Source organism: Neoarius graeffei, chromosome 1 (genome assembly GCF_027579695.1).
Source record: "Neoarius graeffei isolate fNeoGra1 chromosome 1, fNeoGra1.pri, whole genome shotgun sequence".
Taxonomy (NCBI): domain Eukaryota; kingdom Metazoa; phylum Chordata; class Actinopteri; order Siluriformes; family Ariidae; genus Neoarius; species Neoarius graeffei.
The window spans coordinates 92,219,929-92,241,245 of record NC_083569.1 but is presented as its reverse complement, the minus strand read 5'-3'; the positions used below and the strand labels follow the sequence as shown (position 1 = coordinate 92,241,245).

The 21,317-nt window shown below is 44.3% G+C and overlaps 1 long non-coding RNA gene across 2 annotated transcripts in view; it reads left to right on the top strand.

Moving 5' to 3' along the window:
* The window catches only part of LOC132868657 (uncharacterized), a 67,899-nt gene that overhangs the window by 46,419 nt on the left and 163 nt on the right, over positions 1–21,317 (top strand). The window contains exon 3 of one of the 2 annotated variants that reach the window (XR_009650880.1): positions 1,437–1,675. The exons of the other annotated variant lie outside the window; for it this stretch is intronic. This is a non-coding gene — a long non-coding RNA (uncharacterized LOC132868657). Of the gene's footprint in view, positions 1–1,436; positions 1,676–21,317 lie in introns of those variants that run through there. 2 annotated transcript variants of the gene reach the window in all.

The following is a 21,317-nucleotide window of genomic DNA, read 5'->3' as shown; positions in this document are numbered from 1 at the left end:
CATGTCTTTGGACTGTGGGGGAAACCGGAGCACCCGGAGGAAACCCACGCGGACACGGGGAGAACATGCAAACTCCACACAGAAAGGCCCTCGCCGGCCCCGGGGCTCGAACCCAGGACCTTCTTGCTGTGAGGCGACAGCACTAACCACTACACCACCGTGCCGCCCCAGAATAATCATAACCGTAATAAAACATCATGCAAAATATTTGATCACCGTTGTAACTCCATTTTCCACATACCCAAAACCAATACGATCGTGTGTTTTGATCTAAACAGAAAGCCTCAGGGTCAAGGTCACTACCTCACCAAAAGTAGTAACTTAAAATCACTACGCCATATAAAAATGTAGTTATAAATCTGCAATTTTGTTTTTTAAAACGAAAGCTGAAAGTTAGGTATAGAATATGTTTCTTACAGAATATGTTACGATGGTAGCTGGTCTTGTATGAATTTCCGAGCGATAAAATGAGTTGTGGTCTATTTTTTACCGTCGCATGTTTTGTGTGCGGGGAAGGACACACATTAACAATTTGCATGTGTAGAATGGAATTTTCCACTCCAACAGTTAAAAGTTGATCGTGCTTCCATTTGCGGTCTTTCTGTTACGCGGGTGATATGTTCGGACGTTATCACTGAAAAGGTGAGTTTTGACAGTTTTATTTTGTTTTAGTCTTGCAGTATACGGTAATAGAATGTTTCTTTTTCATCTTACTTTCATATTTCGTAGTGTTTGCGTATTTTTGGCCAATATTTTGCAACCATGGTCAATTTAAATCGAACTTTTGATAGAATCTGCGGCCAGTCATTTTGCCCCGCCCCTGCCTTGCGCTCCGTCCGGTGCGGTAGTGATGTCCCGTTGCTCGCGCGCCGCAGCAGAGACCCGTGCGACCTTCAGCCTGTGCAGTCGCTGTTCTTTTACAACCACCGTTATTCTCATCTTTCCGGTGTGTTCTTGATTTTTCCATTGTGTCCTATTGTCTTATTTCGCCATATCAAATACCCAAAATGTATCATATTATTCATATTTAAGTGAATAATCAGTTCAGTCATCATAACTTGGCATTTTTAACCCAAGCAATCAAAAAGAGGAAATTTATTCAATATTTTCACTCATCTGTGAAGGAGGAGCTTTAATTTTTCATGATGTAGGTATTTTATATGTAAATCAATTTTACAAAAGCATTTGAATTGTAATAAAAAAATTATACAGTGGAGGCCAGATAAAGCAAGGTACTATCTTTATTCTTATTAAACATGACAAAAGAAACATTGAGTGGTCGGTAAATGCAAAAAAAAAAAAAGTAAAATTAGAAAATTAGAAAATTTATTTTTTGACCATAATGTCCCAAATGAGAGACCAGTTTCTGAGACGGACCCATATATATATATATATATATATATATATATATATATATATATATATATATATTACAGCAGACGGAAGAGCTGAGCACATCTCAAGGGCAACCTAAAAGGTGAGTTTGGCCAGAAAAAAAAAAAAAACAGAGAAAGCAAGCTCCGGAGGCAGGGAGGAAACGTGGTCGACCTCCAAAAGCAAAGAGGCCTGGTTGGCCACATAAGAGGGCAGCACCATCCAGTCCTACATACCTTGCATCAGAGTCCTCCAGCTCTCAGGACCATAGGGAGGCCCCTCCACCAAAGAGGACATGTGCTCAGAGAAGACAGGGAAAGGACTGAGAGGATCAACAGCCTTGTCAACCAAGTGTCACCTGAGGACTCGAAGGAGCTGCTGAAGAAATTGGCAGCAGGGAAGGTATTTGACTGTGCTGGTGCTCCCCAGCCTGATCCTCAGCATGATGTGCCGAGCTGGTGTGTGTGTCATCGGTGTTGCGAGATGCCGACTGATCTGGAGAGGAAGTGCTGTGAGAATCACTCTGGACACTGCATCAGCATTATGCCCGTATGTATTTATATAGGTACTATCAGATATCGGTAGATATTGCACCCTTTCAGAAAGTTAGAAACATCACAGCCAGTCTGTGAAAATTTTATATTCGCAAAATTTGTTGACTGTAAATGTTTACTGCAAGTGTCATTATACTGCTATTTTACTGTATTTAGGAAAATCCCAGTAAATTAACATCCTGCACAAACATACAGTGCTGCAGCACCAGCTTTTGACATGCTTATTGCTTCAATCAAGTTTCTAGCATAGTTGTCATTCATAATTTTTTTTTTTCCACTTTCCAAGCATGTACATTTAGGCTATGTTCACACTGCAGGCTGAAGTGACTCAAATCCGATCTTTTCGCCCATATGTGACCTGTATCCGATCTTTTATTGACAATATGAACGACACAGATCCAATTTTTTCAAATCCGACCCAGGCCGTTTGGATATGTGGTGCTAATTCCGATTCCTATCCGCTCTTTTCATATGCGACTTCAGTCTGAACCGCCAGGTCGCATTCATCCGACTTACACGTCATCAACAAGCCACAAACGTCACTATTCTGCGCTGAAGTAGGCGGCGGGTCTCTCAAAAAAGTTACAACAACATGGCGCATAATCACGGGCGCAGATAGAGGGTGGAACGAGTCATATTTAAATTCACCTCGTTCGGTCCCCCCCACTTATAGGGAGGAAAAAACGTCTATGCTGTCTTTCTTTGCATAAGGCAAACCTCACGGAAAAATCAAAAGACTAATTACCATTCGGTTTATTGAGGTGCACAGCAGTGTATACATAGTTGCAACAATTCACATAAAACAAAACAAAGACTGATATTCGGTTGGTTGAGCTGCGCAGACTGCACAGGTTGCGAGCTCGAGCTTGGTTGCTATGGTTACTAACAACAAGTTTGACAGGCATATCGGGGTTGGGGTTGGTTTGCTGGCAGCTTTGTCCCCCCCAGTTTTTTGTCCCCCCCAGTTCAAAAAACGTATCTGCGCCCCTGCGCATGACATCAATGCGAGGGACGCTTCGGGCTGTGAAGGTTCTGAATTTTCTCAATGGAAGGACGCAGAGGTTAGGGAGCTGATTTCCATTTGGGGGGATGCAGCTATTCAAGCTAGATTGGATGAGTCATACCGCAACCGGGCGGTTTTACTTCCGTAAACACTGGCCATGCTCACTGCGTGTGACGTCGTCGTATCCTGCAGTGCGCATGCGGAACACTTTTAGGTCGCTTTTCGTTCATACTGAGGATCACATACAAGTCGCATATATTTGTTAATGTGAACGACCTCACAAAAAAATCGGATTTCACAAAAAAATCGGAATTGAGCATTAAGCCTTGCAGTGTGAACGTAGCGTTAGATACACAATTTACTGGCTAATGTTATATTCATGAATTCCTGCACATTTTATTTCAGGACATGGACCATTTCATTTTGGACGAAGTAGTCCTTCACCTACAGAAGCTATTACGAAATGACTTCCTTGCACTCCATACTGCCATTGAAGATGACGTCAGTAAGACCAACCGCCATGTAGCCTATCGGCAGTTTATTTTGTGGCAGTATGGCCGACTGACAGTAGGAGACCGTCATGTGATCCCCAGCTGTGCTGTCTGGAGAATTCGTGACAAATTTCCAGCCAGCACAAACACCTACACTGGATATGTTCCAGGACTTCTAAACTGAGATTTGATATAATTGGACTCTTTCTACAATGATCATAGAGATGTAATAAATAATGCATAATAATGTCTGTATAAAATCTTTAATGTGTATTCTCAGTGGGTGGCACAGTGGTGTAGTGGTTAGCACTGTCGCCTCACAGCAAGAAGGTCCTGGGTTAGGCAAATAGACTTGATTTGTGGAACCGGCCCCATTGCGGGGACTGTGGAGTTGGAATTTTTTCGTCGCGACCGGTCACGACAGACTGCGACCATTCATCGGTAATGGCAAGTTGGAATCCAAGAACACAGTTTGTGGAATTGGGATAGCTTAGCTTAGTCGGCTAGGCCGAGGGCATATTGGACTCTAGGTGGCGCTCTAACACTAGAGACTTGTTTTCTGGACTCCAGACTAGTTTTTTGGAACTTGCCCCAAACTCGATTCTGATTGGCTGCGGACCCCCCCGGGACCCTAGGCCACGCCCCCCAGACTTGATTTTTGGAATTGGGACTAGTTTTTTGGAACTTGCCCCAAACCTGATTCTGATTGGCTGGGACACGCCCCCCGACCCTAGGCCACGCCCCCCGGACTCGATTTTTGGAATTGGGACTAGTTTTTTGGAACTTGCCCCAAACTGGATTCTGATTGGCTGGGACACGCCCCCCGACCCTAGGCCACGCCCCCCGGACTCGATTTTTGGAATTGGGACTGGTTTTTTGGAACTTGCCCCAAACTCAATTCTGATTGGCTGGGACACGCCCCCCGACCCTAGGCCACGCCCCCCGGACTCGATTTTTGGAATTGGGACTAGATTTTTGGAACTTGCCCCAAACTCGATTCTGATTGGCTGGGACACGCCCCCCGACCCTAGGCCACGCCCCCCGGACTCGATTTTTGGAATTGGGACTGGTTTTTTGGAACTCGCCCCCAACTCGATTCTGATAGGCTGGGACACGCCCCCGGACCCTAGGCCACGCCCCCCAGACCCGACATCCGGATCCGAGACCGCTTTTTTGAAATATCGCTCGAAACTCGATTCCGATACGACGGGACGTGCCCCCGGACCCCGGGCGACTCCCCCGAATCGTTTTTTTGGGAAACCGGGAACGAGTTCCAAAAAACTAGTCCGAGTTCCAAAAATCAAGTCCGACCGTCTCGCCCCTAAAACGGGGTCGAACCGTAACAAACGCGGTATCGGTAGATAGCCCCGAGCGAGACGAATCGGGGGATACTCGTCCGACCTCCGTACGACCTTCCTGTCCGGAACGGCGGCCCGAAACGTCCAAGGCCGAAGGCCCGTAAAAACAGTTTGAAAAGAGGATGCGTGGGGCTCAGGGTAACCGTATTTAACGGATTTTTGAAAAAAAAAAAATCGGCCTCGTCGCCAGACCCTACGTCCAAGGCCTAATACCCTTACTCGACACCGTGGGCCTAAGATCATCCAAAATGATTTGGGATGAAATGAAACCCTTTTATTTTTTTTTTCCCCCACTCCCAGGGCTTATATGGGATGCTGAAACACAATATCCCATCAGAAATGACTTTTCTGACTTTCAAGTGGGTGAAACGGCCAAGTCCCACTTGCCAAAAAAACTTCCCAGGGGAAGGTGTTAGGAGCACGTTTCAGCCCATTTGGAGGCGTTTGGCACATATTTTGGAGACATGATTTTTTAAAAAATGTTTTTGTGAAAGGTTAGGCCTCGTTCCGGGTATAGGATACAGTAAATAGGCCTAATTCAAGGAAACGAAGTCTATTTCCCTAACCCGCTAACCCTCACTCCTTCACTTCAGAGCGAGCCCTTTTGCAGGCTGAAAGTTGTATGTCTACAAAAAAGGATGCGTGGGGCTCAGGGCAACCGTATTTAATGGATTTTTGAAAAAAAAATAATAAGAAGAATAAGAATAATAATAACTAGACAATTCCCCTGTGGGAAATCGCGAGAGTGATGCAGCGCGCTTAGCCAGGCCCTGTGAGGAGACCCCAGAAAATCACACCAAGATTCCCTGTGGAACTGAAGTCGAGAGGCAGAGTATTATCGCTTGTGTTTTGCCTCCATCTGCTGGCGAGATCTCACGTATCTCCAAAGAAGCCCATATAAATGAATGGGGAAAAAGGGGTCGTGCAACGTAATAGCGCACCGAGTCCGATCGAGCCGCACGGGTCGATGTCAGAAATTATTTTTCAAGTGGGGGAAACGGCTCTGGAAATCACTCGGTTAGGACTTTGGACTCGATTTCCGGAACGAGTCCTAACCCGACCCCATCGCTTAGACTTGCAGGTTGGAATTTCGATTTCGTCCGATCGCGGCCCGCCTTTTCGGCCTAGGGACTCGCGCCCCCGTCGGTAGATAGCCCCGAGCGAGACGAAACGGGGGATGCTCGTCCGACGTCCGTACGACCTTCCCGTCCGGAACGGCGGCCCGAAACGCACTAGGCCGAAGGCCTCGTAAAAATAGTCGGAAATATTCACAAAAAAATCAGGAAGAGGTGCCGTCGACCCGGAATCGAGTCTACCCCCCCTAAATCGAGGGCGCCGAGCGCGCCTGACTTGGAACCGAGTCTCTAGCGCCTTCCTGTCCCGAGATATGCCCGAAGGTGAAAGGTCGGAAAAAAAGTGTAAAAATATTCGTGAAAAATTACCCGAACGTCCCGGCGGCTTCAAAATCGTCGCGCACCCTAAATCGGGGTCCCCGATCGTGGCCGACACGTCCGTGAAGCCGTAGGACCTTTAGTTTCAGAGTTATTCGAAAACAAACCCTAACCCATTCGTTTCAAAATTCAATTCAAAATCATTCCAAAAAAGGCCCATAACTCGGTCCACGAAAGACACCCGAGAAAACTTTTACCGTAGGGCCGCACAGACCCGGCTCTCTACCGATACCCAAAGGCGCAAAACCCAGGCCCAAAAAAATCGACCGTTTTTGGAGGGAAAATGAAATTCCAACCGGCAATGTCTAAGCAATGAGTTAGGTTAGGATTCGTTCCGGAAATGAAGTCTATTTCCCTAACCCGCTAACACTGATTCCTTCACTTCAGAGTGAGCCCTTTTGCAGGCTGACAGTTGTATGTGTACAAAGAGGATGCGTGGGGCTCAGGGTAACCGTATTTAACGGATTTTTGAAAAAAAAAATCGGCCTCGTCGCCAGACCCTACGTCCAAGGCCTAATACTCTTACTCGACACCGTGGGCCTAAAATCATCCAAAATTTTTTATTTTTTTTCCCCCCACTCCCAGGGCTTATATGGGATGCTGAAACACAATAGCCCATCAGAAATGACTTTTCTGACTTTCAAGTGGGTGAAATGGCTCTGGAAATCACTCGGTTAGGACTTTGGACTCGATTTCCGGAACGAGTCCTAACCCGACCCCATCGCTTAGACTTGCCGGTTGGAATTTTGATTTCGTCCGATCACGGACCGCCTTTTCGGGCTAGGGCCTCGCGCCCCCATCGGTAGATAGCCCCGAGCGAGACGGAACGGGGGATACTCGTCCGACGTCCGTACGACCTTCCCGTCCGGAACGGCGGCCCGAAACGCACTAGGCCGAAGGCCTCGTAAAAATAGTCAGAAATATTCACAAAAAAATCAGGAAGAGGTGCCATCGACCTGGAATCTGGTCTACCCCCCCTAAATCGAGGGCGCCGAGCGCGCCTGACTCGGAACCGAGTGTCTAGCACCTTCCTGTCCCGAGATACGCCCAAAGCTCACAGGTCAGAAAAAAAGTGTAAAAATATTCGTGAAAAATTACCCGAATGTCCCCGCGGTTTCAGATTCGTCCCACCCCTTAACTCGGGGTCCCCGATCGTGGCCGAGGTGTCCGCGAAGCCGTAGGACCTTTAGTTTCAGAGTTATTCAAAAACAAACACTAACCCGTTCATTTCAATGGAAGGCCGGTAGTGAAAACCTCCCAAGTCCCACTTGCCAAAGAACTTCCCAGGGGAAGGTGTTAGGAGCATGTTTCAGCCCATTTGGAGTCTACCTATTTTGGATACATGATTTTTAAAAAATGTATTTGAAAGGTTAGGCCTCGTTCCGGGAATAGGATACTGTCAATAGGCCTAATTCCGGAAATGAAGTCTATTTCCCTAACCCGCTAACCCTGACTCCTTCACTTCAGAGCAAGCCCTTTTGCAGGCTGAAAGTTGTATGTGTACAAAGAGGATGCGTGGGGCTCAGGGTAACCATATTTAACGGATTTTTGAAAAAAAAAAAATCGGCCTCGTCGCCAGACCCTACGTCCAAGGCCTAATACCCTTACTCGACACCGTGGGCCTAAAATCATCCAAAATTTTTTATTTTTTTTCCCCCCACTCCCAGGGCTTATATGGGATGGTGAAACACAATAGCCCATCAGAAATGACTTTTCTGACTTTCAAGTGGGGGAAATGACTCTGGAAATCACTCGGTTAGGACTTTGGACTTGATTTCCGGAACGAGTCCTAACCCGACCCCATTGCTTAGACTTGCCGGTTGGAATTTTGATTTCGTCCAATCACGGCCCGCCTTTTCGGGCTAGGGCCTCGCGCCCCTATCGGTAGATAGCCCTAAGCGAGACGATACGGGGGATACTCGTCTGACGTCCGTACGACCTTCCTGTCCGGAACGGCGGCCCGAAACGCACTCGGCCAAAGGCCTCGTAAAAATAGTTGGAAATATTCACAAAAAAATCAGGAAAAGGTGGTATTGACCCGGAATCGAGTCTACCCCCCCCCAAATCGAGGGCACTGAGCGCGCCTGACTTTGAACCGAGTCTCTAGCACCTTCCTGTCCTGAGATACACCCAAAGGTCACAGGTCAGAAAAAAAGTGTAAAAATATTCGTGAAAAATAACCCGAATGTCCCCGCTGCTTCAAAATCGTCACACACCCTAACTCGGGGTCCCCGATCGTGGCTGAGGTGTCCGCGAAGCCGTAGGTCCTTTAGTTTCAGAGTTATTCAAAAACAAACACTAACCCATTCATTTCAATGGAAGGCCAGTCGTGAAAACTTCCCAAGTCCCACTTGCCAAAGAACTTCCCGGGGGAAGATGTTAGGAGCACGTTTCAGCCCATTTGGAGTCTACCTATTTTGGATACATGATTTTTTTTTAAAATGTTTTTGAACGGTTAGGCCTCGTTCCGGGTATAGGATACTGTCAATAGGCCTAATTCTGGTATTGAAGTCCAATGTCCTATCCTGGTCCAAACTCAATTTTGACGTGCTGGGACACGCCTTAGGACCCTAAGCCACGCCGCCAAGGTGTTTTTTTGGAAAATCCAGTCTGGGTCTTGTCAAAGAAATGCTCTTAGAAGAAGCTCTCTGCTGCTATTGCCCCTCCCCACCCACACAGAAGCTCTCTGCTGCTGATGCCCTTCCCCCACACTACTTTTCACAACAACAACAGAGATGTAAGTCAAACACAGGGTCTGTCAAGTGTATGTGAGCATCAGGGTTTCCCACACTTGAAAGGGAAGGACTCGGACACAGCATTCCACTCGTCTTGTATTTTATTGGTTTTCAGTGGAACTGACGTTATAGTATAATTGTGGTAGTAGTGGGTTTTCCCAGAACAAAACATAGAACCAGAATCAGAAGTAGAAGCTAGAAGGTTAAAAACCTTTAAACATACAAACATAAAATAAATGTATGAATAAATGCCTGTTTTTCTACAACAAAGCATGTATGAATAAATGCTTGTTTTTCTATAACAAAACCCAAGTTAATTAGGCAACAATATATAAATATTTATGTATAAGGTAAATTAAGTATATTTTAACAATTTGTAATCATTCAGGTAATATGTTGCTGAACAAATATAACTGAACAGAAAACCAGTTGTAAAGTAAGAACCATTTTAACCATTAGCCCTTTCACAGGCAGTTTGTTCACTTTAACTGAAGATATTTTACTACACGCCACTGAGAAAGAAAGTTTAAACCAATCACAGGTAAGGAACAAACATTTGTCATGCCCACGGATTACTGCGAGCGCAGCGTTTGCATATAAAAAAGTTCAGTGGGTTTACCGGTAGCCTTTTTTGTCCTTTTTTCCCTGATGTGCTGTAAAGTTTGCGTTAGTAGTAAATTCTCTTTGCAACTGCAACATGATTTTTTAAAAAATGTTTTTGAAAGGTTAGGCCTCGTTCCGGGTATAGGATACTGTCAATAGGCCTAATTCCGGAAATGAAGTCTATTTCCCTAACCCGCTAACCCTGACTCCTTCACTTCAGAGCCAGGCCTTTTGCAGGCTGAAAGGTGTATGTGTACAAAGAGGATGCGTGGGGCTCAGGGTAACCATATTTAATGGATTTTTGAAAAAAAAAAATCGGCCTCGTCGCCAGACCCTACGTCCAAGGCCTAATACCCTTACTCGACACCGTGGGCCTAAAATCATCCAATTTTTATTTTTATTTTTTCCCCACTCCCAGGGCTTATATGGGATGGTGAAACACAATAGCCCATCAGAAATGACTTTTCTGACTTTCAAGTGGGGGAAATGACTCTGGAAATCACTCGGTTAGGACTTTGGACTTGATTTCCGGAACGAGTCCTAACCCGACCCCATTGCTTAGACTTGCCGGTTGGAATTTTGATTTCGTCCAATCACGGCCCGCCTTTTCGGGCTAGGGCCTCGCGCCCCTATCGGTAGATAGCCCTAAGCGAGACGAAACGGGGGATACTCGTCTGACGTCCGTACGACCTTCCTGTCCGGAACGGCGGCCCGAAACGCACTCGGCAAAAGGCCTCGTAAAAATTGTTGGAAATATTCACAAAAAAATCAGGAAAAGGTGCTATTGACCCAGAATCAAGTCTACCCCCCCTAAATCGAGGGCGCCGAGCGCGCCTGACTCGGAACCGAGTCTCTAGCACCTTCCTGTCCTGAGATACACCCAAAGGTCACAGGTCAGAAAAAAAGTGTAAAAATATTCGTGAAAAATTACCCGAATGTCCCCGCGGCTTCAAAATCGTCGCACACACTAAGTCGCGGTCCCCGATCGTGGCCGACGCATCCGCGAAGCCGTAGGACCTTTAGTTTCAGAGTTATTCAAAAACAAACCCTAACCCATTCATTTCAATGGAAGGCCGGTAGTGAAAATTTGCCCAAGTCCCACTTGCCAAAAAACTTCCCAGGGGAAGGTGTTAGGAGCAGGTTTCAGCCCATTTGGAGTCTACCTATTTTGGAGACATGATTTTTAAAAAAATGTTTTTGTGAAAGGTTAGGCCTCGTTCCGGGTATAGGATACTGTCAATAGGCCTAATTCCGGAAATCAAGTCTATTTCCCTAACCCGCTAACCTTACCTATTTTGGAGACATGATTTTTTTCCCAGAGAGGGGCCATTTGGCCTTTTTACCTAGAAAACCCACAAGAGGGCCAATTGGCCTCAAGTCCCCCCTCTGGACACTCATTTTGTTATGGAAATGTGGCTGATAGTGGCACACGGCTGGAGCCACTTGAACTTGTCGCAAGGGTTTGCTCCATCCAGGATCATTTCCAATGCCTGTTGAATCTCTGCATCTTCGTTCCTTGGAGAGGAGCTTCTTTCACCACAAAATTCTTGAGGGAACTGAAGCGATAGTCCATGTGCACTGAGGTATTTATCCATCAAACAATTGTCTGGTTGCAGTCACATGAGTCGTTATGACTCGTCTTGACTTGAGTTGAAAGCTTTAATGTCCTTAAAAAAGGCAATTTGTCTTACAGCACAGCAGAGTGACAAAAAACACATACAATAAAAAAACCCATCACAACACAATAAATAGCAAAACGTGTAAATAAATACAGACCACTGGTCAGAGGCATCAATCAATGCTAGAAATGTTAAAAGGAATCATTTGTACATTAAAGTGTAGTTTTAAGTATGTATCTCCCATATCTTGTTCAATTGATTAATTGCCATGGGGATAAATGTTATGGTCACATGGGACAGTCACATGTTCACATTTTAGAATAGAATGTGTTTTTATTCCTCATTCTCACAGAAGCAGCCAACATGACTTCACCACTGAAGTGTGAAGTGTGTGAAGGGTGACCCCCTCCCCCCACACACTGCCACTAACAGCCTCATTACCATAACAAAAGGAGTGCATAAGGGAAAAGCGGTCGGGCCAAACGGCCCCTATGTGGGTCTTCTAGGTAGACAGAAAAATGCTGGGACTTGTAGTGTTAAATGTTTTTGAAAGGTTAGGCCTCATTCCAGGTATAGGATACTGTCAATAGGCCTAATTCCGGAAATGAAGTCTATTTTCCTAACCCGCTAACCCTAACTCCTTCACTTCAGAGCGAGCCCTATTGCAGGCTGAAAGTTGTATGTGTACAAAAAAGGATGCATGGTGCTCAGGGTAACCATATTTAACGTATTTTTGAAAAAAAAAAATTGGCCTCGTTGCCAGACCCTACGGATGGGTCAAAGGCCTAATACCTTTACTCGACACCGTGGGCCTAAACTCATCCAAAAAAATATTTTTTTTCCCCCCACTCCCAGGGCTTATATGGGATGCTGAAACACAATAGCCCATCAGAAATGACTTTTCTGGCTTTCAAGTGGGTGAAATGGCTCTGGAAATCACTCGGTTAGGACTTTGGACTCGATTTCCGGAATGAGTCCTAACCCGACCCATTGCTTAGACAAAACCACATTGTGTTAACAACCCCAACGTGAACTCTACCTTGACGTGGTGTTGGGGCTTACGAGCCTAGGCTCAAACTAAAAGAGTTCAATATCAAATTTAAATGTCTCCAAAACAGGCACCGATACACTCCAAATGGCCTGAAACATGCTCCTAACAACTTTCCCCAGGAGGATTTAGGGCTGTGGGAGAACAAGCCCAAAGTGTCCCCATGACCTTCTGTTCCATGCTGTTCTATTAAAAGTGTGTTTTGAAATGTTTGATGTTATTGTATTTCTTTAAAGGTTTTTTGGCTTACTAAAGATATGGAAGTGCATTAAAGTTATTGAATTGCAATAAAATGTTTTCTTGGTGTCCAGGGTCCAGACATCATGTCACAACCCTACTTTGCTCCAGATATCAAGTCTGAATTCCAGATATCAAGTGTGAACCCTAGTGGGTTCAAGATATTAAGTCTGAATTCCAGATATCAAGTTCCAGACATCAAGTGACAACCCTAATTTGCCCCAGAGATCAAAAATATCAAAAATCAAGCCTCAATTCCAAAAATCAAGTCTCAATTCCAAAAATCGAGTCTCAATTCCAAAAATCAAGTCTCAATTCCAAAAATCAAGTCTCGGTTAGGAGTTTGAGACTTGACTTTTGGAATTGAGACTCGATTTTTGGAATTGAGACTCGATTTTTGGAATTGAGACTCGATTTTTGGAATTAACCCTAATCCTAGTGTAATAGCACTGGAATTTGATAGAGGAGCCCAGTCTGTACGACCCTGTGGTGAAAGTTTCCTCCAATGTCTTTCAGGGAGCGAGATATAAGGGTTTTTCCTGATGAAGTTGTCTGTTTTCCAAAGAAAAGAGTGTGGTGAAGTGTCTTATGGTCTGGTGGCACATGTCAGCACATCAGAATTGAGTTTGGAGCAAGTCCCAAAAAAGTAGTCTGGAACCCAGAAACCGAGTCGGGTGGGGTGTGCCTTAGGGCCAGGGTTGGTGCCCCAGCCTATCAGAGTTGAGTTTGGAGCAAGTTCCAAAAAACTAGTCACAATTCCAAAAATCCAGTCTGGAGGGTGTGGCTTTATTAAAGATATGGAAGTGCATTAAACTGTGGCTTTTTTAAAGATATGGAAGTGCATTAAAGTTATTGAATTGCAATAAAATGCTTTTTTGGTGTCCAGTTCCAGATATCAAGTCCCAACCCTAATTTGTTCCAGACATCAAGTCTGAATTCCAGATATCAAGTGTGAAACCTAATGGGTTCAAGGTATTAAGTCTGAATTCCAGATATCAAGTTCCAGACATCAAGTCCCAACCCTAATTTGCCCCAGAGATCAAAAATAACAAAAATCAAGCCTCAATTCCAAAAATCAAGTCTCAATTCCAAAAATCAAGTCTCAATTCCAAAAATCAAGTCTCAATTCCAAAAATCAAGTCTCAATTCCAAAAATCGAGTCTCAATTCCAAAAATCAAGTCTCGGTTAGGATTAGGGTTAGGAGTTTGAGACTTGATTTTTGGAATTGAGACTCGATTTTTGGAATTGAGACTTGATATTTGGAATTGAGACTTGATTTTTGGAATTGAGACTCGATTTTTGGAATTGAGACTTGATTTTTGGAATTAACCCTAATCCTAGTGTAATAGCACTGGAATTTGATAGAGGAGCCCAGTCTGCACGACCCTGTGGTGAAAGTTTCCTCCAATGTCTTTCAGGGAGCGAGATATAAGGGTTTTTCCTGATGAAGTTGTCTGTTTTCCAAAGAAAAGAGTGTGGTGAAGTGTCTTATGGTCTGGTGGCACATGTCAGCACATCAGAATTGAGGTTGGAGCAAGTTCCAAAAAAGTAGTCTGGAACCCAGAAACCGAGTCGGGTGGGCTGTGGCTTAGGGCCAGGGTTGGTGCCCCAGCCTATCAGAATTGAGTTTTGAGCAAGTTCCAAAAAAGTAGTCTGAAGTCCAAAAATCCAGTCAGGAGGGTGTGGCTTCATTAAAGATATGGAAGTGCATTAAATTGTGGCTTTATTAAAGACATGGAAGTGCATTAAAGTTATTGAATTGCAATAAAATGCTTTTTTGGTGTCCAGTTCCAGATATCAAGTCCCAACCCTAATTTGTTCCAGATATCAAGTCTGAATTCCAGATATCAAGTGTGAAACCTAATGGGTTCAAGGTATTAAGTCTGAATTCCAGATATCAAGTTCCAGACATCAAGTCACAACCCTACTTTGCCCCAGAGATCAAAAATAACAAAAATCAAGCCTCAATTCCAAAAATCAAGTCTCAATTCCAAAAATCGAGTCTCAATTCCAAAAATCAAGTCTCAATTCCAAATATCAAGTCTCGGTTAGGAGTTTGAGACTTGATTTTTGGAATTGAGACTTGATTTTTGGAATTGAGACTCGATTTTTGGAATTGAGACTCGATTTTTGGAATTAACCCTAATCCTAGTGTAATAGCACTGGAATTTGATAGAGGAGCCCAGTCTGTACGACCCTGTGGTGAAAGTTTCCTCCAATGTCTTTCAGGGAGCGAGATATAAGGGTTTTTCCTGATGAAGTTGTCTGTTTTCCAAAGAAAAGAGTGTGGTGAAGTGTCTTATGGTCTGGTGGCACATGTCAGCACATCAGAATTGAGTTTGGAGCAAGTCCCAAAAAAGTAGTCTGGAACCCAGAAACCGAGTCGGGTGGGCTGTGGCTTAGGGCCAGGGTTGGTGCCCCAGCCTATCAGAATTGAGTTTTGAGCAAGTTCCAAAAAAGTAGTCTGAAGTCCAAAAATCCAGTCTGGAGGGTGTGGCTTCATTAAAGATATGGAAGTGCATTAAATTGTGGCTTTATTAAAGACATGGAAGTGCATTAAAGTTATTGAATTGCAATAAAATGCTTTTTTGGTGTCCAGTTCCAGATATCAAGTCCCAACCCTAATTTGTTCCACATATCAAGTCTGAATTCCAGATATCAAGTGTGAAACCTAATGGGTTCAAGGTAGTAAGTCTGAATTCCAGATATCAAGTTCCAGACAACAAGTCACAACCCTACTTTGCCCCAGAGATCAAAAATAACAAAAATCAAGCCTCAATTCCAAAAATCGAGTCTCAATTCCAAAAATCGAGTCTCAATTCCAAAAATCAAGTCTCAATTCCAAATATCAAGTCTCGGTTAGGAGTTTGAGACTTGATTTTTGGAATTGAGACTTGATTTTTGGAATTGAGACTCGATTTTTGGAATTGAGACTCGATTTTTGGAATTAACCCTAATCCTAGTGTAATAGCACTGGAATTTGATAGAGGAGCCCAGTCTGTACGACCCTGTGGTGAAAGTTTCCTCCAATGTCTTTCAGGGAGCGAGATATAAGGGTTTTTCCTGATGAAGTTGTCTGTTTTCCAAAGAAAAGAGTGTGGTGAAGTGTCTTATGGTCTGGTGGCACATGTCAGCACATCAGAATTGAGGTTGGAGCAAGTTCCAAAAAAGTAGTCTGGAACCCAGAAACCGAGTTGGGTGGGCTGTGGCTTAGGGCCAGGGTTGGTGCCCCAGCCTATCAGAATTGAGTTTTGAGCAAGTTCCAAAAAAGTAGTCTGAAGTCCAAAAATCCAGTCAGGATGGTGTGGCTTCATTAAAGATATTGAAGTGCATTAAATTGTGGCTTTATTAAAGACATGGAAGTGCATTAAAGTTATTGAATTGCAATAAAATGCTTTTTTGGTGTCCAGTTCCAGATATCAAGTCCCAACCCTAATTTGTTCCAGATATCAAGTCTGAATTCCAGATATCAAGTGTGAAACCTAATGGGTTCAAGGTATTAAGTCTGAATTCCAGATATCAAGTTCCAGACATCAAGTCACAACCCTACTTTGCCCCAGAGATCAAAAATAACAAAAATCAAGCCTCAATTCCAAAAATCAAGTCTCAATTCCAAAAATCGAGTCTCAATTCCAAAAATCAAGTCTCAATTCCAAAAATCGAGTCTCAATTCCAAAAATCAAGTCTCAATTCCAAATATCAAGTCTCGGTTAGGAGTTTGAGACTTGATTTTTGGAATTGAGACTTGATTTTTGGAATTGAGACTCGATTTTTGGAATTGAGACTCGATTTTTGGAATTAACCCTAATCCTAGTGTAATAGCACTGGAATTTGATAGAGGAGCCCAGTCTGTACGACCCTGTGGTGAAAGTTTCCTCCAATGTCTTTCAGGGAGCGAGATATAAGGGTTTTTCCTGATGAAGTTGTCTGTTTTCCAAAGAAAAGAGTGTGGTGAAGTGTCTTATGGTCTGGTGGCACATGTCAGCACATCAGAATTGAGTTTGGAGCAAGTCCCAAAAAAGTAGTCTGGAAACCAGAAACCGAGTCGGGTGGGCTGTGGCTTAGGGCCAGGGTTGGTTACCCAGCCTATCAGAGTTGAGTTTGGAGCAAGTTCCAAAAAAGTAGTCTGAAGTCCAAAAATCCAGTCTGGAGGGTGTGGCTTCATTAAAGATATGGAAGTGCATTAAATTGTGGCTTTATTAAAGACATGGAAGTGCATTAAAGTTATTGAATTGCAATAAAATGCTTTTTTGGTGTCCAGTTCCAGATATCAAGTCCCAACCCTAATTTGTTCCAGATATCAAGTCTGAATTCCAGATATCAAGTGTGAAACCTAATGGGTTCAAGGTATTAAGTCTGAATTCCAGATATCAAGTTCCAGACATCAAGTCACAACCCTACTTTGCCCCAGAGATCAAAAATAACAAAAATCAAGCCTCAATTCCAAAAATCGAGTCTCAATTCCAAAAATCGAGTCTCAATTCCAAAAATCAAGTCTCAATTCCAAATATCAAGTCTCGGTTAGGAGTTTGAGACTTGATTTTTGGAATTGAGACTTGATTTTTGGAATTGAGACTCGATTTTTGGAATTGAGACTTGATTTTTGGAATTAACCCTAATCCTAGTGTAATAGCACTGGAATTTGATAGAGGAGCCCAGTCTGTACGACCCTGTGGTGAAAGTTTACTCCAATGTCTTTCAGGGAGCGAGATATAAGGGTTTTTCCTGATGAAGTTGTCTGTTTTCCAAAGAAAAGATTGTGGTGAAGTGTCTTATGGTCTGGTGGCACATGTCAGCACATCAGAATTGAGTTTGGAGCAAGTCCCAAAAAAGTAGTCTGGAACCCAGAAACCGAGTCGGGTGGGCTGTGGCTTAGGGCCAGGGTTGGTGCCCCAGCCTATCAGAATTGAGTTTTGAGCAAGTTCCAAAAAAGTAGTCTGAAGTCCAAAAATCCAGTCTGGAGGGTGTGGCTTCATTAAAGATATGGAAGTGCATTAAATTGTGGCTTTATTAAAGACATGGAAGTGCATTAAAGTTATTGAATTGCAATAAAATGCTTTCTTGGTGTCCAGTTCCAGATATCAAGTCCCAACCCTAATTTGTTCCACATATCAAGTCTGAATTCCAGATATCAAGTGTGAAACCTAATGGGTTCAAGGTAGTAAGTCTGAATTCCAGATATCAAGTTCCAGACAACAAGTCACAACCCTACTTTGCCCCAGAGATCAAAAATAACAAAAATCAAGCCTCAATTCCAAAAATCGAGTCTCAATTCCAAAAATCGAGTCTCAATTCCAAAAATCAAGTCTCAATTCCAAATATCAAGTCTCGGTTAGGAGTTTGAGACTTGATTTTTGGAATTGAGACTTGATTTTTGGAATTGAGACTCGATTTTTGGAATTGAGACTCGATTTTTGGAATTAACCCTAATCCTAGTGTAATAGCACTGGAATTTGATAGAGGAGCCCAGTCTGTACGACCCTGTGGTGTAAGTTTCCTCCAATGTCTTTCAGGGAGTGAGATATAAGGGTTTTTCCTGATGAAGTTGTCTGTTTTCCAAAGAAAAGAGTGTGGTGAAGTGTCTTATGGTCTGGTGGCACATGCCCGCACATCAGAATTGAGTTTGGAGCAAGTCCCAAAAAAGTAGTCTGGAACCCAGAAACCGAGTCGGGTGGGGTGTGCCTTAGGGCCAGGGTTGGTGCCCCAGCCTATCAGAGTTGAGTTTGGAGCAAGTTCCAAAAAACTAGTCCCAATTCCAAAAATCGAGTCTGGGGGGTGTGGCTTTATTAAAGATATGGAAGTGCATTAAATTGTGGCTTTATCAAAGATATGGAAGTGCATTAAAGTTATTGAATTGCAATTAAATGCTTTTTTGGTGTCCAGTTCCAGATATCAAGTCCCAACCCTAATTTGTTCCAGATATCAAGTCTGAATTCCAGATATCAAGTGTGAAACATAATGGGTTCAAGGTATTAAGTCTGAATTCCAGATATCAAGTGCCAGACATCAAGTCACAACCCGAACTTGCCCCAGAGATAAAAAATATCAAAAATCAAGCCTCAATTCCAAAAATCGAGTCTCAATTCCAAAAATCAAGCCTCAATTCCAAAAATCGAGCCTGAATTCCAAAAATCCAGTTCGGGGCCTTGTCACAGTCAAAGAAAAGCTCTTAGAAGAAGCTCTCAGCTGCTACTGCCCATCCCCCACACACTTAGGTTAGGAGATTGGACTTGAGTTGTGGCCTCCATTGCTTAGACATTACCTGTTGGAATTTAGATTTTGTCCAATCACGGCAAGCCTTTTCGGGCTAGGGTCTCGCGCCCCTTTCGGGCGATAGCCCGAAGCGAGACGTAACTGCGGGTACTCGTCTGACGTCCATACGACCTTCCTGTCCGGAACGGCGGCCCAAAACGCACTCGGCCAAAGGCCTCGTAAAAATAGTTGGAAATATTCACAAAAAAATCAGGAAAAGGTGCTATTGACCCGGAATCGAGTCTACCCCCCCTAAATCGAGGGCGCTGAGCGCGCCTGACTCAGAACCGAGTCTCTAGCACCTTCCTGTCCCGAGATACGCCCAAAGGTGAAAGGTCAGAAAAAAAGTGTAAAAATATTCGTGAAAAATTACCCGAATCTCCCCGCGGCTTCAAAACCTTAGCAAGCCCTAACTCGGGGTCCCCGATCGTGGCCGAGGCGTCCGCGAAACCTATGCCCAAAAAAATTGACCGTTTTTGGAGGGAAAATGAAATTCCAACCGGCAATGTCTAAGCAATGAGTTAGGTTAGGACTCGTTCCGGAAATCAAGTCTATTTGCCTAAAGCCGTAATTGTAACTCCTTCACTTCAGAGCGAGCCCTTTTGCAGGCTGAAAGTTGTATGTGTACAAAAAAAGGATGTGTGAGGCTCAGGGTAACCATATTTAATGGATTTTTGAAAAAAAAAAAAAATAGGCCTCGTGGCCAGCCCCTATGTCAAAGGCCTAATACCCTTACTCGACACCGTGGGCCTAAAATCTTCCAAAAATTTTTATTTTTTTTCCCCCACTCCCAGGGCTTATATGGGATGCTGAAACACAATAGCCCATCAGAAATTACTTTTCTGACTTTCAAGTGGGTGAAATGGCTCTGGAAATCACTCGGTTAGGACTTTGGACTCGATTTCCTGAACGAGTCCAAACCCGACGCCATTGCTTAGACTTGCCGGTTGGAATTTCATTTTCCCTCCAAAAACGGTCGATTTTTTTGGGCCTAGGTTCAGCGGACGCCTCGGCCACGATCGCGGACCCAGAGTTAGGGCGTGTGACGATTTTGAAGCCGCACGGACATTCGGGTAATTTTTCACGAATATTTTTACACTTTTTTTCTGACCTTTCACCTTCGGGTGTATCTCGGGACAGGAAGGTGCTAGGGACTCGGTTCCAAGTCAGGCGCGCTCAACGCCCGCGATTTAGGGGGGGTAGCCTCAATTGCGAGTCAATAGCACCTTTTCCTGATTTTTTGTGAATATTTCCAACAATTTTTATGAGGCCTTTTTCCGAGTGCGTTTCGGGCCGCCGTTCGGGACAGGAAAGTCGTACGGACGTCAGACAAGTATCCCCCTTTTCATCTCGGTTAGGGCTATCTACCGATACAGCATTTGTTACAATTCGACCCCGTTTTAGGTGCGAGACGGTCGGACTTGATTTTTGGAACTCGGACTAGTTTTTTGGAACTCGGTCCCGGTTTCCCAAAAAACACTTTGGGGGAGTGGCCTGGGGTCCGGGGGCACGTGCCGGCATATCGGAATTAAGTTTCGAGCGATTTCCAGAAAAGTAGGCTCGGATCCATAAATCGAGTCTGGGGGGCGTGGCCTAGGGTCCAGGGGTGTGTCCCAGCCTATCAGAATTAAGTTTGGGGCAAGTTCCCAAAAACTAGTCCCAATTCCAAAAATCGAGTCTGGGGGGCGTGGCCCATGTTCCAGGGGTGTGTCCCAGCCTATCAGAATCAAGTTTGGGGCAAGTTCCAAAAAACTAGTCCCAATTCCAAAAATCGAGTCTGGGGGGCGTGGCCTAGGGTCTAGGGGTGTGTCCCAGCCTATCAGAATTAAGTTTGGGGCAAGTTCCAAAAAACTAGTCCCAATTCCAAAAATCAAGTCTGGGGGGGCGTGGCCTAGCGTCCAGGGGGGTGTCCCAGCCTATTGGAGCAAGTTCCAAAAAAGTAGTCCGGAATCCATAAACCTAGTTTTTACAACGGCCACCCTGTGACAGGGTAGTATATTGCAACAATAATTAGTGGTAATTAGGCTTAAGGGGTTTTATTGCGGTATAAAATCATAAGAAGATCGAAAATTTATTTCAAAGGTGTCAAAAAATCTGTAATAACCTTCTACACAATCCCAAAAAGCGACCTATGCCGCAGGATTATCATTTAATAGCTTTCTGAAATTTCGGACTTGATTTGTGGAATCGAATTCCGCCTTAAGAGTCTATTCTCCTTCATTTTCCTAATTAGGGTTCGAGCCCAGTGGCTGACAAGGGCCTTTCTGTGTGGAGTTTGCATGTTCTCCCCGTGTCTGCATGGGTTTCCTCCGGGTGCTCCGGTTTCCCCTACAGTCCAAAGACATGCAGGTTAGGCTAACTGGTGAATCTAAACGGCTCTAAATATGCATGTGAGTGTGAATGGTTGTTTATCTCTGTGTCAACCCTGTGATGACCTGGCGACTTGTCCAGGGTGTACCCCGCCTCTCACCCATAGTCAGAAGGGATAGGCTCCAGCTTGCCTGCGACCCTGCACAGGTTAAGCAGCTACAGATGTCAAGTTTATTTGTATAGTGCTTTTAACAATAAACACTGTCACAAAGCAGCTTTAC